This window comes from Haemaphysalis longicornis, unplaced genomic scaffold, assembly GCF_048455015.1.
Source record: "Haemaphysalis longicornis isolate Haplotype H1 unplaced genomic scaffold, Haemaphysalis longicornis Haplotype H1 scaffold_11, whole genome shotgun sequence".
Lineage (NCBI taxonomy): Eukaryota > Metazoa > Arthropoda > Arachnida > Ixodida > Ixodidae > Haemaphysalis > Haemaphysalis longicornis.
In genome coordinates this window covers 22,468,759-22,484,661 of record NW_027526214.1, presented here as the reverse complement: position 1 = coordinate 22,484,661, position 15,903 = coordinate 22,468,759, and the positions used below count along the sequence as shown (strand labels likewise).

Below are 15,903 nucleotides of genomic sequence, written 5' to 3'. Positions count from 1 at the left end.
TTGAAACGGTTAAACTAAATGATGGCATGAAAAACGGTGATGGGCTTTGCTACGCTATACAAAAATAAAATTTCAGCCGAGTTTCTGGGTAAAGGAGTGGCTACAAATATTCACAATCGTACACTCCTTGCAATAATATATATAAACCAATAAAATGAGCCAGTTCATGGCATTCTGAACATGCTTGAAACATCGGTAGTCTGTGAAATAAGGAGGGCTTGGTATTCAACATTACTTAAGACAACCCACAAAAGAACTGATAAAAATTAGGTCTTTCAGATAGCATAGTAAATCGCGTATACTTTTCGAATGCAGACAATAATGAGGTAAGGCTAAAATTGTACAATGCGCATATATTTTGAAAGAGGCTCTGAAGGGCAAGAGAGACATCTGAAAAGTCCTTGACAAGAAACGCAAAAAGTATTTACAATATTCTTCTTGTCAGAAAAGCTTTTATGGCGCACATCAACGTATCGTTCGACATAGAGAAACACCAAAATGCGAGTAATCTAAATAAATCTGAAGCGAAAGCTCAGATCAGACGAGTCTGCATATCAGAGCATATAGTATCCACAGTTGTCTATATGATTCCTCGTCATTAGAAAAATAAATCTACCAGCAATAAATTGAAGGCACTCTTAGTAAAAAGATTGTAGTTTTGAAGCTGCCCAAGACAATCTTTTAGAATTTAAAAACCTAAGTATACAACAGGCATTTTTTTATGACCTGTTCTAGTTTCGGTGAAGAATTTGTTCAAAAGCGTTGTTTCCTCTCTGTGTTTATTTGTTGGAGAGCTCCTAAAAAACTAGCCGAGAAACTGTACGGTGTTATACGCCAATAGACCCATTCTTAGCGGTTAATCCAGTCCATGTCGTCAGAAGGGCTTGGCGTTTACCCAGTCCGGGTAGAAGGCCTGTCGAACAAAATTGTTTGGTGTGTATAAACAGATTCATAATTTTTTAGTTTAAACTAGTTAAATCGAAAAACTAGTTCATTGCCTCAACCCTGATTCGTTTTACTGCTTCTGTAGATTACGAACCCGTATCTCAGGCTGAGCAGACAAAAATAACAGACAAAATGGATGCAAATACCTAATGTGCTTGAGAAGTTTATATAGCTTGCGTGTTTTACCTATTCTTACCAATTATGCATACAGCATAAAAAAAGCTTGTGGTCAATAACATCAATGGCTGTTCCTACGAGTTAACCGTTATTTACAAGCAATCCGTCATTACAATACATTATCGCGACTGGCGACTTGCGAGTTTGGAACTTTCGGTCTTTCTTCTCTTTCGTTTCTATAGGCTGCAGGTTTATAGGATCGTCGTTTTAACCTGGGCATCATCGCGGTTCTTTTTGATTAGCACAGCAACTCACAGCAAGAATGTTCCGCTCGTATGGGCAGGCGAACATCCATAATGTGATAAGAAGCAGCAGTACCCCGATTGTGTGCATTTGAGGACACAACCCATATATCTTCCATTATTACAAGGTGTTAAATGGGTGACGTACGACAGCGCCGTATCAGCAACATTCCCCTTAGGTATAAAGACCCACTTCAGGCGAAACGTTAAGCCCGTTCGTGATAACAAAAGGTAGTGAATTGGAGCTTGAGTGGCAATGTTAATAGGAAATCATACCCATTGTGAGTCCGCGCGTTAAGCAGGCCGGCGTGTGGCCCGCAGTGGAGGTTCCACGACAGTTGACGCCATGGCTTGAGCACAACTAAAAAAAGGAATTATTCTATGGCGGACACATAAACACTAGAAAAATACACTTGCAAGTTGAACGGCAAAAATACAGCACACGCGCAACGCGGAGGAAAAACTAAAACACAGGTCCGAACCAAAGTTTGACCGGAGGGGACAAAGGCGACGATTCGGTCACGTTCCAGACTGCTCGACGATGGGCGGAATAACGTCTGTGGAACGTGTTGAGCGCTCCCCGTGTACGGTGCCGGTGGTCTGAAGACGCGGCGGGACACTTTCTCGGTGCCGCCTTTTGAGACACCGAGGCCCCAGATGGGAACGCCGATGCCAGCCCTCCTGCCTTGCCACTCTAGGCCTCACTCCGAACCTTGGCCCGGAATACGTTGCGGTATCCAGCCAGCGGGAACAGGCAATCCGCATTGCAGCAGAAGGACACCGGAACAGCTCCCGGGATGATTCTCGGAGCACTACGCAAGCACGCTCTAGGCTTGACCTCGAATTGTGTCGCGAGCAGTCCTTGCGCCCGTTCCTCTAGCGCTGTCTCGTCTCTGGTCACTGCCGGCACACTCCCATCTTGTTCTTCCCGCTCCGTGTGGTTCTGTTCGTCATCGTCTTCTCTTCCAGCACAGGCTCGCTTCCGTTGTGTGCTCGCGTTCTCGCGGCCCGGGGCCAATCATCACATTCACCCCCCTGCCTACAGGTTTGTTTAGGGAAACAAAACTCGGCACAGAATCCCACCACGGCTGCGACGAGGCGTCTCACACTGAAGCTCGCTAGGTCGTTTCTCACGTTCGAGCACCACTACCACCAGTACAAGAGTACGGTCAGAGACAGTCCGAAACAGTCTCTAATTCAAGGGTCGGTACTTTTACAATAGAGCAGCATGATCCCTTCGCGGAAAAACCGCTGAAGCAATCTGCTGCAATCTGTTTCTACGTTCTCGCTGAAGGGTTGTAACCTCTCACTAAAGGAAGAGAGATAAAGTGTCGTAGCCGCAAACAAGCTAATCCCTGTAATATGAATAGTTTTCTGATGCTGCCCTTCTGCTGAAATAAATAATTGGGACCTTTCCGCATACCAGTCGCTCGTAGTATCAGACTTCGAGTAACAGTCTCGCCCTCAGCTTTATCAATGAGCGCTTGTGTAATTTTGAACCCTGTGGAGGGGTCACTCATCTCGGCGCTAGGTGAACGACCTGATCCATGGCAACAGGTCGAAATGGCTGAATTTCTGCCATGATTTCTCGTGGCTACTCGGTGATTTGGCGCAGCCCTCTGACAAATGTGACCCAAATTTACGAAGAGTGTAGTGTAAGATTTCGTCCCAGGCCAGTAGAAGTCCTTAAAGACACGCTGCATGGTTGGCTTGATACCCTGTGCCTACCTAGGGTTCCTTGATTGGCCGTGTCCAAGACAATGCCTCGTAATTCCTTGGGAATGACGAGTTGCGTTGTTTCTTTTTCGGAGGGCAACTGATGCCGCCGATAAAGAATACCACCAGTCTTCATGAACTCGATCACCGCTGCTTGGCCTCCGAACTCGCCAAAAAACCTTCGGAAAGGAGAGTCTTGCTGCGCACATAAATCAGCAGAAGTGATAGTGCAGGGGAGGTCAGCAACGGCAGGCACTTAAGGCATTTTTCTCGGAACCTAGCTTTTTGCTGCTTTGGCGCGCATGTGTGTCTTCAACCCTGCTACATCTGTGCTAGATCTGGCGAAGACGATGGATGGTTCCGACCGCGCCGGTCTTCTTGGACGCGGACGCTGCCTTGACCAAGCACCTTGCTTGCAATCACTGGTTCCTTTTTGTGAGGATCATCTCTTTTGGTGTTCCGATTGCCTTTCGCATTGGCATCACCAGTCCCCTCGATGTTTCCTATAAGGACGTCGTACAGGCGGTTGTCCATGCAGGACCCTAGTACGCGGGCTGAGAAGAATGGGGAATCGTTTTCCACTTCTGCCCCTGGTAGGGAGAGACTCGTTGGATTGAATAGGTGGACGGTGATCATTCCTCCTGTACGCTTGGTGTCACCAACGAGAGAGCGTTTCAGGATCAACGTATTGCAGCCAGTGTCTCGCAGGACGATCACGGGTTGGCCTTCCAGAAGTCCTCCCGACGTTGGCATCCCCTCCAGCTCGGTTGTCGGCGTGCTGCTTGCTGCAGACACCGGCACCGCTTGCCGTTGTCGATACTTGCTGGATGGTTCTACTCAAAATTTTAAGGCCCATTTATTGAGCAGGGCACCTCTGTCGTGTTCTCTGGGAGGTTGAAGCAAGCTTCAGCCTGGTATCGGTGTCCATGATTCCAGCCCCTCAAGCGAAGGCATTCTTCTTGTTGGGCTGGCTGGAGCCCAGAGACGTCGACTTCGTCCAACAGTCTGCTGGCCGATAGTCCTGCTTATTACATAACAAGCATTAACAACTCGTCTTAGGAACATGCTGCCCAGGAGGCTGGTCGACTTCAGGCTGCCGCCGCTCTCGTCTTCTTAGCTCCTTGCCAAGTTGGTGAGACCTTGCCCTTCATGGTAGTGGTCGGCGGTTTTGACTAGCTGGTCCAGGATTTTGTAGCCCTTCACTTTGAGACAAATAGCTAGCTTCTCGTGACAGCTGCTTAGAAATAGCTGGGCTACCATTTTGCTCGGAGAGCAGCCTACGTCTGCTCCGTTTTGGCAAGCTCCGGCCTATTGTCAAAATAGCCGAGTAGGCGGCCGCAAACTGACGGCTTGTCTCAGAGTTATGTGGCTTGAACTCCTTAAACGTGCACCTGTAGCCCTCCTCTGTGTATCTGAACCTCTGTAGCAGGGTATGCTTTAGTTTAGGGTAATCCATTGCTTCATCAGAAAACATGGGTCCAATGGCACTGGGAGCCTTACCAGTCAGGCACAAGTGTAGAGACAGGCCCACTTGTCTGACGGCCACCTTTTACTGATACCACCCTCTCAAAACGCTGGATGTATGCGTCAAGCTCATCACGATCCTCGCTAAAGGCTGGAATGAACTTGTCAGGGCTGTGGACGCGTTGCGCTGCATTAGGTGCAGTGTCACCTCCGACATCGTAGGAAACAGGGCCCATCTAACCTCAATGCGCGCTCTGGTTTAGAACTCTGTCTTTTGGGCTAGTATTGCCGATTCTTAAGCCGCATCGCGTTAATTTGCGCGACCGCCCCTTTTTTCGTGCGTTCCTCGCCCATCCATTCTTTTAGAGCTGGACAAGATAATCTTAACTCCTTCCCGATGGACATCAACGTTTCTAGATCCATCCTCACTTACCACATCCACTTGCCTACTTAGTCTCGAGATGGAATTAGAGCTCGCAGTCCTGTCGCGCAAGCCAGAAATTGTTAGTCCGCGTGTTAAGCAGGCAAGCGTGTGCCGCGCAGCGGAGGATCGACGACAGTTTACACTATGGCTTGAGCCCAACTAGAAAATCATATACTCTTTGGAAGACACACAAACACTCGAGAAATGCACTACGAACTTGAATGGTAACAAAATGCAGCACACGCGCAACCCGGAGGAAAAACTAAAACACAAGTCCCAACCAAAGTTCGAGTGGAGCGAACAAAAGAGACGATACACTCACGTTCCAGACTACTCGACGATGGGCGGAAATACGTCGGTGTTACGTGTTGAGCGCTGCCCGTGTACGGTGCCGGTGGTCCGAAGACGTGGCGGGACACTTTCTTGGGGCCGTCTTTAGAAACGCAGAGGCCTTTTTAAATGCCGATGGCCGCGCTCGTCCCTGCCCACTCTAGGCCTCGCCCGGAAACTTGGCCCAGAACACGGCTTTGGATTACGCCAGCGGGAACGGGCACCCCACGTTTCAGCAGAGGGACACCGAAACAATTCCCGGTACGATTTACAGAACACGACGCAAGCACGATCCAGGCTTGACCATGAGCCGCCTCGCGAGCAGTTTTTGCGGCCGTTCATCTAGCGCTGTCTCGTCTCTGGTCACTGCCGGCAGACTCCCTTCTTGTGCTTCCCGCTCCGTGTGGTACTGTTCGTCGTCGTCGTATTCTCTTTCACCCCCGGCTCGCCTCCGTCGTCTGCTGGCGCGCTCTCGCGGCCCGGGGATGCCTATCAGCACAACCGTGTATAGTACTCCGTATAAAAGAAACAAAACATACAGTGTTTGAGATACGAAAAGATTTTATCCACAGGGGATGCACTTTTGTGCCACTCAATTTGAATATTGGCGATACATACAGAAACAAGTATATATACACCAATTCATTACCAGAACCGGACCCGATGAAGTTCTCAGGAGTGTTTTTATATTTTATGCTTGACTTCATTTGGGTTGCTGCCTTTTTCTGCAGTATTATTGGGTAAGCCTTTAAACCTAATCACAATGTCGCATTTTTATATTGCTTAGTAAAACGTTTGCAGCCGCAGCGACTAGTTATTCCTGTGCCGCAACCACTTCCTGCGCAATCTGAATGGCTCAAATATTACAATGAGAATATCGGGAACCAGGGGACACATCTCCACCCTAGAGCCTCAGAGCTCATTTGCCCGGTTCTTAAACTTGCCTTACATACCTTATTGGCACACCAAGCACGAGTCTTCGGTTTTTAAACGTCATATTTGGCAGGTCGTTCACAAGTAACATCAAGAATTTCTTAAATGTAAGCAATGCTGTAAAAACTTGTTTTCTGACCAGCAATGCGGGCTACTCCCTAAACTATTGCACACGGCTTAGAGAAACTGTGCAGGTACAGGGCAAATCTGGGACAGTTGAATACTTTGAAATGTCAACTAAAATAACAAAGGTTTATAACAAGCTAGATTCCAGGTATGACAATAAAAACTTACTCGTCACTCTGTTTGGATGACCGTCGAAACTACCACATTTCTTTGCAAGAATATTGTGCCCGTTTGTGCAAGTGGTGACAGCACATTCCGGGGAATCATATCAAGGCGAGAGACATCTGACGTACGCCAATTTATAAACCAAATACCCATTATTCATTGGTCGTTTTAAAAAAGAGAGTTTATAAGGACAACGCACCAATAGTATGCTGGCATTGCTCCCTTTACTTTTGCGTTCTGATGTTTCCGCTGTTACACCCTAGAAACAGGCAGCCCCTGTTATTCTCAGCTCTAACGATCGCGATGCCTACAAACCAACACGATCCAGGACTTTGTAAAACATGCCACTATGTTTCGTGATGTCCACAAGCCAACAGAATCCGCGAGTTTGTAGAACATGCATTTATGGCTTATTTACACTTCAGTATTGCTGCGTTGAAATCACAAACACCATCAAGAATGGAAAAATGAAGTGGAATGTATCGAAATATTTTAAGGCACTAGCTATGTCTGTGGTCTCAAATTTGAATCCGTGAGCGACCAAATCACGAAAACATCCCAAAATAGCAGCTAAAACATTACAGCGAAGAGGGGTAACTGACAGCTAAGTGCACAAAATTTATAAGTACAAGGGGCAGTGTTTTCCTCAGCAGCACAATTTCACTCTCTCCCTGGTCATAACTAACGCTACGACACGACCTCAACTGCACGTGATTGCATATTAGCCCTGGAATTCAGAGTTGGCTGCGTGGCTACGCCATATTTGACACATAGGCTGCCAAGTTGAAGTGTTTGACCCAAAGGTGAACAGGAGAACAAATATACACAACAACAGCGAAACATCTGAAACCGTTGCGCTTTTGAGGAAGCCTGGGAAGCTAGGTTCAAGGTGTAGTCTTCACATTAGAGACGTGCAGCCCCATTGGGAGGAACATTAAACGCTTTCTGCTCGCCCAGCCGCGTATGCATTGTACAGTGTTATATTCACAATTCCCAGTTTCTTGCGAACATTGTGCACGCTACGTAACGGTGCCTAGGTGTAGTGACCACCGAGATGGAAAGAGGGGTTCCAAATCCTGTGAGATGAGGCCGTCAAAGACGATACGAGCTCGTTTTCGTGCAGTCTCTAGCCGTTTTCAGCACTGGCTTTGCGAGCACTGCTCCCACTCATGCATTCGTATTAAACAAAGATAAAAATGAATGAACACCGGAAGTCGTGATCGCACCTGGCGGCATCAAAAGACGCGAGGGCCGCATGCGGACCACTGGTCGCATGCTTGTATGTGCACTATGACATCATATTGTGTGTGACATGGTGACAGTAGCAGTTTTTTTACAACGGATACAATTTTTCTCGTGAGCAACTTTCCTCATCAGAAAGCAAAATATCGTTGTGAAATACTTGTGAACTGCTTCGCTATTATTCATTCGAGGGAAAGGTGATCAGATTTATGCCCACTACAAGTTTAGTGGCCATATATCAAAATGGTCCTCTCAAAGCAACACCTGGCATTGCAGCAAATGTATTGTGTGCTAGTTATAAAACAGTCACGTCGACTGCCGAATAAGCATTCTTGACAAGTGGGCTCATTTCTATTGGCTGGAAATTATCATAAATAACAAACACCGTCAGCTACCACAAAAATACTTTTAAAGAAGCCACGTATTCCCCATTAGCATCACGATTTATTAAACAGTTTCACTTTTAAAGTCATAGTGTTGGCTTGAAAAATAATATAATTAAACAAATATCTGGAGAAATCTTTACAAATTTCTGATATTAAGCAAGATCTGGAAGTGATGTTTTTCTGTAGCCACAAAAAATGGGCACCTTATGTTGCTCATTGTGATATTAATATAAGCAAGACCACTGCTGCCGCAAGAGAGGGTGCATCGATGTTAAGGTGCTTACTTGAAAGTCGTCGACAAAAAAAATGTTGAGACAGTTTTTTGTGTTAGAACTTGTTGGACGCGTTCTTAAAAACCTCATTCGGCAAAGTAGTGCCTGGCAAAGTGGGACGTTTAGCACTTTGGCCAATTTAATCATACCATTGAGGGTCTAGCTCAATTACGTCTCTAGGAGAAACTGAAGCCAAAGGAAAGTTATAAAGGCGCACCGTATTCATGCAATGTATTAGCGTCTCGCGTCCCACTCATGTTCGTAGAGGTCACTGAGTTAGGGAAAACGTGATTAGGATTTGTGCAATGGCGTAGGGTAAATAAACCAGGCTAAAGTTGTCTTCATGCCCATGCAGCCGCATATTGTTTACATACAAAATAAATTGAGGTTCATGAAGAACTCAAGTTTCATTCGAGCAAACTTGTTCTCCCTTATAAAAACACAATATGCAAAAAACAGTGCACAAGCATACAAGCACGGGCATTTTATTCGAATACGGTCCCTCTGCATGCTCTTAAAAATAGTGTTTTTTTTATATAGTGAAATATTTCGGCACACTTCACACAAACACGAATAGTCTGTAATAGGGCAAACCGTAATAATTTTTTGCTTTCTGAACCAAATCTGCGAAGCGAAGTACATACAAAAAAAATTACACGCATGTTGTACTAAGGGCCCAATGTCTCAAATTCTAGAAACTAAACACAAATAAACAAGTGAAATAATTGTTACAGCATTACCCTTTCCATAGAAAGATATTTCAGGGGCTAAAAATGTCTTTTCGAATACAAATTCTTGAGGAGCACCTCAAGTACCACCTCGATTATATCATCTTGATGATGTCGCATCATCACCATTGAGATAATATCCTAAATGGCTGTTCAAATATGTCAGTGAAATATCTGCCGTTGAAAGGCCGACTAAGAACAATTTTTGGTAGAAATAACGTTAAATTAGGGCCCTAAATCAAGAGTCATAAGCTGGTTTATACTGGGCGTGCCGACTTTAGAAGACGTAGTGTGGAATCCAGGAGCTACTGATCCAACCAATTCTGCGCATATAGCCGGGCTTTTTCTGCACGTCGGTTTGCTTCGGCGCTAAGGTAGCCTTTTATTGTGCGCTTGCCGAACAGCTTCCTTCTGTACGCACCTTCAAAAACTGCATGTGCTTACTTTGTGATATATGTATTGTAGGAGGAGGTGAACTAAAGAATGACCTTGTTTCCCGTCTTATGTTCTACGCACTCCTCCTGTGATATTGTGTGCGCTATTGTTCTCGTCGGATATTAAAATATTGCTTTTGTTTAGAAGGTGTATGCCGTAGATTTTTTCTAACTCATGTTTTCTGTAGTATAAGACACCTATAAAGGACGTACATTGTGAACGCCGTTGCCCTGTATGATATTATAACCTCAGGACGTCCAATGCACAGACCGAATTGTTTTATAATGAATTTCGTGACTACTCTGACAATTTCAAAGTTTAAAAATTAGTCGACCATTATTTATGAAGGTTAGCGGTTGAAAGAGCAGGTAAAAATGAGTATTTACTATGAGTTAGTGGCGACCCGCGCACGCCAACCCCTTACAAAAACCTGTCACAGACCCAGGCGATATACTTATTTGTGCAGGATAGACGCCAGAAACCTTTGTCGTTGGAACTCTGGTTAAACTCTGGCAGGCTTGGTCTCTGTCTCTACGAGGAATGGCGCTCAATGACATTAGGGTTATAGTAACCCTAGTCGAGCATGTAATGATCATACTGTATTCTCAGTAATGTCGCTTAAGAAATGCACACCCAACAGCTGATTGATCGCAAAAAGTGGTGGAACCTTCCTCTAATCTTCTCCTGCCGGTATGAGTTGTTTTTACAAGCAGAACAACTTTTACGTCTTCGTGACTGAATCTGTTGACAGAGCCTATGCCGTATTCTCACATGATGCGTTTTTGTCTAAAATGTTACTAAAGATTCTAATGAATTTTTAAAGAAAAACGAGAAAAGAAGCCTTTGTTATGAAAACTAATAACGATAGCTATCACAGTTATTTGAAGAAAAGAGTATGTGTAATATATTTAAGGTCACACAACCCCCGAACATTAACCGCTGTCTAGGTGTGATCTATGAACGTGATAAAATGCATGAGAAGCATGCAGAACTGCATGACAAGAACTATCAGGACTTTACCGCATTTATTTATTTATTACAATAACATCGGGCACCGCAGTAGAAAACAGAGTGGTTGGGTACAACATTTCATTGTACACGGTGGCATAAACTCATGGAAAGAAACAAAGAAAAGAAAAAAAGTGTCAGCTGCTGACGCCGCTGTTATCGACCACGGACACATCGTCGACGCTACCCTCGAGCGCAGCCACCATGGAACGTGCATCGAGCGGTTCTTCGTGGAACCTATAAACTTGGACCTCCGGCCACCAGCGTTCAGTGGGCACGGCAGCACTGCGAAAGCAATGTCGCCTAATCTGCGGCTTCTGTTGCTCGAACAGGTTTTCTTCGTCTGCGCATCCCTGCAAGCAGAGGCATCCAGCACATGCGTGGCCCTACCAGCTGCTGACGCCGCTGTTATCGACCACGGACACATCGTCGACGCTACCCTCGAGCGCAGCCACCATGGAACGTGCATCGAGCGGTTCTTCGTGGAACCTATAAACTTGGACCCCCGGCCAGCAGCGTTCAGTGGGCACGGCAGCACTGCGAAAGCAATGTCGCCTAATCTGCGGCTTCTGTTGCTCGAACAGGTCAGTTTCTACTCAGAATACTGTTATAAAACTGACAATAGATTCGTTGTTGTGCTGCCGTGCCCAAGTGTACGGTTCTCTGAATTTTCCTCTTTGTTCCTGCTATTGTCTGGGGACGTTGAAGTCAACCCAGGTCCTGATGTGAAAGCCCTCCTAAAGGAACTGTCGGAAGGGCAGAAGGCAATCCAAGCAGATCTGAGCGCTCTAGGAGAACGAATGACTAAAATGGATGACGCCCTTCAAAAAATCAAAGATCAGGGTAAAAAAAATAAGCCAGCTAACGAAAACTGTCACGAACCTTAACGTGACACTATCAAGACAAGAAGAAAGGCTAATAAGCTTAGAGGACAGGAGTCGACGGAATAATCTTTTGGTCTTTGGGGTTGAAGAAGGCGAGGCAGAAACCACAGAAGACCTGGAACAAACAGTACTGCAGGACATTTTTGTTCGAAAACTTGGTGTCGTACTGAAAACGGTTGAACGGATCCACAGAATAGGCCAAAAAGGGAGTAGTTTGCCGCGTCCGGTCATTATGAAGTTGTACGACTCCCGAGAGAAGTTAACAGTTTACAAAAATTGCAAGAAGCTAAAAGACACCACTATATCAGTTGGGGACGACTTTTGCAAGGAAACTCTAGCCAAGCGTAAGCTATTATGGGAATCCCGAAAAGAAGAAAGAGAGGCCGGACAACGCATGCATCTGAATTACGATAAGTTGGTCATCGACAAAGACGTGCATTGCTGGGACTACGACAAAAATTGTTGAGTTAAGCTTAAGCATACAAAGAAAAACCACGTCGCTCTGATGACGATGACTGATGCCATTCGCCGTGAAATGCATGCAGCCTTCGCTTAATTATTTTAAATGCTCGGAGCCTTGTCCATAAAGCCAGTAATCTAGAATATATATTAGCAAGCTATAACCCACACGTAACTACCGTCACAGAGACGTGGCTGCGTCCGGAAATAGCGGATAGCGAAATTGTACCACCCGGCTACAAAATATTTAGGAAAGACCGCGATTCACGAGGGGGCGGTGTGGCGATCTTACTTGCAGAAGTTTTTGAAGCAATTGATATGGAACGAGTACCCGACCATGAAAGTGTATGGCTAGAAATAAAATTACCCAAAACTTCCCTTGTTTTGGGAGCCGTTTACAGGCCTCCAGGCGCCCCTAGTTCATATCTAGAGAGTTTGCAGCAATACCTTCACGGTATTGCTACCCGGAATCGCAGACTGATTATTGCGGGAGATTTCAATCTTCCTGGAATTAATTGGACCACATTCTCAACTAAATCGAAGGAAGCAATAGACTGCCAACGGCTTTTAGACGTAGCATTCAGCCATGACCTAACGCAGGTCGTCAATGACAGTACACGTGAAACAGGGTATCCGCATTCCATACTGGATCTAGTTTTTATTGACGGGCGGATAGACACATGCAACCTTGCAATTGATCATGGGTTTTCGGACCACAAACTTGTTTCAGTTGAGATAAGCATTGATGGTGCCTTGCCACGCAAAAAAGAAAGCTTCAGACATGTGCGCAACTTCAACAAGGCTGACGATACAAGTATAATTGATTACTTGTTTTCTTTGGGCGCGTTCAATGAGGAAAGTGACGTCAATAAGATGTGGGTAAGGTTTAAAGAAATTGTCACGCTATGTATCAACAAATTTGTGCCCTTGCAAAAAAAGAAAGAAAATAAACAGAATCCTTGGAGGAATAGGAAGATAATACATCTAAAGCGCGCCATTAACCGCCAGAGACACAAAGTAAAGAAAGATGAATCCGAGATACGCAATTTATCAAGGCTTCTGCGCGCTGAACTGAAGGAATCGAAAACGAAGTATTACGAAGAAACATTGCCGACATTTATGAAATCGTCCCCCCATCGTTTTTGGCGTCACTTGTCTCAGAAGGAAGACCACTCAAAACGTGTGCATTCTCTTGTTGTCAATGATGAATTGGTGACCGACTGCTCTTCTATCGCTTACCTACATAACAGATTTTTCCAGTCAGTGTTTACTGCTTGTCCTAATGATAGTGATGCACCCACGCCACTTCCTTCTCAGTTATCAGTTATGCCTGACGTTCAGATTACTTATGAAGGCGTCGTATCATTATTACTGAACATGAACGTAAAAAAGTCGATCGGACCAGATGGCATACCAAATGATTTTCTGCGAAGGTATGCGGAATGGGTTGCCCACTATTTATACATAATATATAATGCCTCAATTGAACAAAAGCGTGTCCCAGACGACTGGCTTGTGGCAAAGGTCGTACCAACGTATAAGTCTGGAGACCAACAAAAGGTGGAAAATTACCGTCCAATTTCCCTTACCTGTGTATGCTGCAAGCTGCTAGAGCATATTATATCCAAAGCTATGTATACGTATCTTGAGGGCACAAAAATATTTTTTACCAATCAGCATGGTTTCCGGCAAAATTTATCCACTGTAACCCAATTAATAGAAACAGTCGACGACTTCACGCGTGCCTTAAATAATAGCGTTCAGATTGACGCAATATGCCTCGACTTCTCCAAAGCCTTTGACAAGGTTCCTCATAGGGAATTAATTAATAAATTAGAACACCTAGGCATAAATTATAACATAATACAGTGGATAGGTGCGTACCTGACAGGCAGAACACAATATGTAGAAATAAACGGCTTCAAATCTGAGTCACTTAATGTAACCTCAGGGGTACCGCAAAGCTCAGTTTTAGGACCGATATTATTCTTAACTTACATAAATGACATTTCATGCGCCATAGATAGAAGTACTACAGTGCGACTTTTTGCAGACGTCTGCCTAATCTATAAAGAAATACACAGTGAAGCTGATCAAAAAACGCTTAATGATACTCTTGATGCTGTCAGTAATTGGTGCACCGAATCTAAAATGGAAATAAATCAAACTAAAACAGTTGCGTGTCTTCCTTTCCAATTACACTCTATGCTCTACCCGCCTGTCTACCGTCAATGAAATAAAATATTTAGGTGTAACAATATCCAGTAATTTTAATTGGAGGGCCCATTTGGAAAACATTTGTTCGGTGGCGGAGCGGAAACTATGGTACCTGCGAAGAAAATTAAGACTTGCTACGACTCCCGTTAAGCTAGCAGCATATCTTACGTATATTCGGCCAACATTAGAATATGCCAGCATTGTATGGGATCCCTCGGAAATAGGCCTCATTAATATGCTAGAAAGAGTACAAAGGCGAGCTACCAGGTTTAATCTTTCAAAGTACTCTTCGACCGAATCAGTAACAAAAATGTTGCGCTCTCTTCAACTGCCCACTTTAGCCGAACGTCGGCAATTGGCAAGGATGAAGTTCTTATTTTTATTGTCAAAAAATATATTAAACATAAACACAACAAAATACTTAACGCCACGCCGCGGACGAAACCTGAGAGGTATAAACGATTACTCATATGAAGTGCCGCCACAACGTGTCAATGTATATGCGAATTCGTTTTTTTCCAAAAACAATTCGTCAGTGGAATGCTTTGCCATTACCACTGGTGCATTGTGATTTACTGGATAAATTTGAGGAATGGCTCAAAGATTTTTTTCTGTAAGCATGGTCTGCTATTATGATTTATTGCAATTTGTTTGTGTGCTTACTACGACTGCACTGTTTTTTCTTTTATCTCCATGTCGGTGTTTCCAATGTATGCCATGGAGCATCTCAAGATTGATGTGTTGATTATGATTTCCATGTGTTGATGTTTGACATTCTTATGTCCCACCCCTGTACCAGCCGAAAGGCTAACAGTATTCGGAAATAAATAAATCTAATAAATGAATAAATATATACCGAAACCACATACAGTAAAAGAATTGCCAAACAATCGCTCTCTTAAACAAAAAAGGGTCGGTTATCGTTACAACTTAAAAGGAAGCTGATTCTAATTGGCACATGCATTCGGTAAGTAGCTGCTAAAAAGAATTTCGTGCAGCAAAATGGAATGTTAACCTTGTGCTGTTGATCAATGCGTGATGACTGGAATGATGGTTGTGAAATAAGCCTCGCTTCATTGACTGGATATGAAAAATTATAAAAATATGGTATCTAAAAAAAGATGAAGTCCTGTTAGCTTCCTCTGGACAGGTAAATTGGATAGGTCAAGGTTATATTTCATTTGGAATGCGCTAGCAGTACGGGAATAATTAAAACAAATTAAATTATAGACGGGGAGCTAGCCAGCAAGTTCTCAATAAACATATCATATTGACATTCACCGGTGCCATGATTCCTGAAAATATGAATGCACGTTTTATAGGCTGCACCATCACAATATAAAACGGCGACACTAGTATATGTGCCAGTGCTTCTGGTGAGGTTCCAATACCTGCAGAGGTTGAGTGATCCGTGTAAGTGCTAACAAACTGCCTACCCAAGTACACCAGGACCCGCTTGCTCGAAGCCAAATAAGACAGTCTTGTTTGCAGTCTAATCTTATTGGCAGTCTTATTCGGGGTTTTATCTTCCCTCGGCTATAAGGCGCTTTCTGGAAACTTATAAGCAGTGAATAAGACTTTAAATAAGAACGCAATAAGATTGTGAATATGTCTTCTCCGAGCAGTCTGATTCACAGTCTTAAGCTGTAGTCGTCGGTCATTTCATCATAAAGATCGACCGCCATACCATGAAAAACGATTGAAGCCGTAGCAGTGTCGAAAAATACCGAGAGGCGGCCGTTCGACCGTT

The 15,903-nt window shown here is 44.5% G+C and overlaps 1 pseudogene; it reads left to right on the top strand.

Annotated features, from left to right (window-relative positions):
* The first annotated feature begins 10,889 nt into the window (after window positions 1–10,889).
* LOC144160603 (uncharacterized) lies at window positions 10,890–11,825 on the top strand (annotated as a pseudogene).
* Window positions 11,826–15,903: the final 4,078 nt, after the last annotated feature.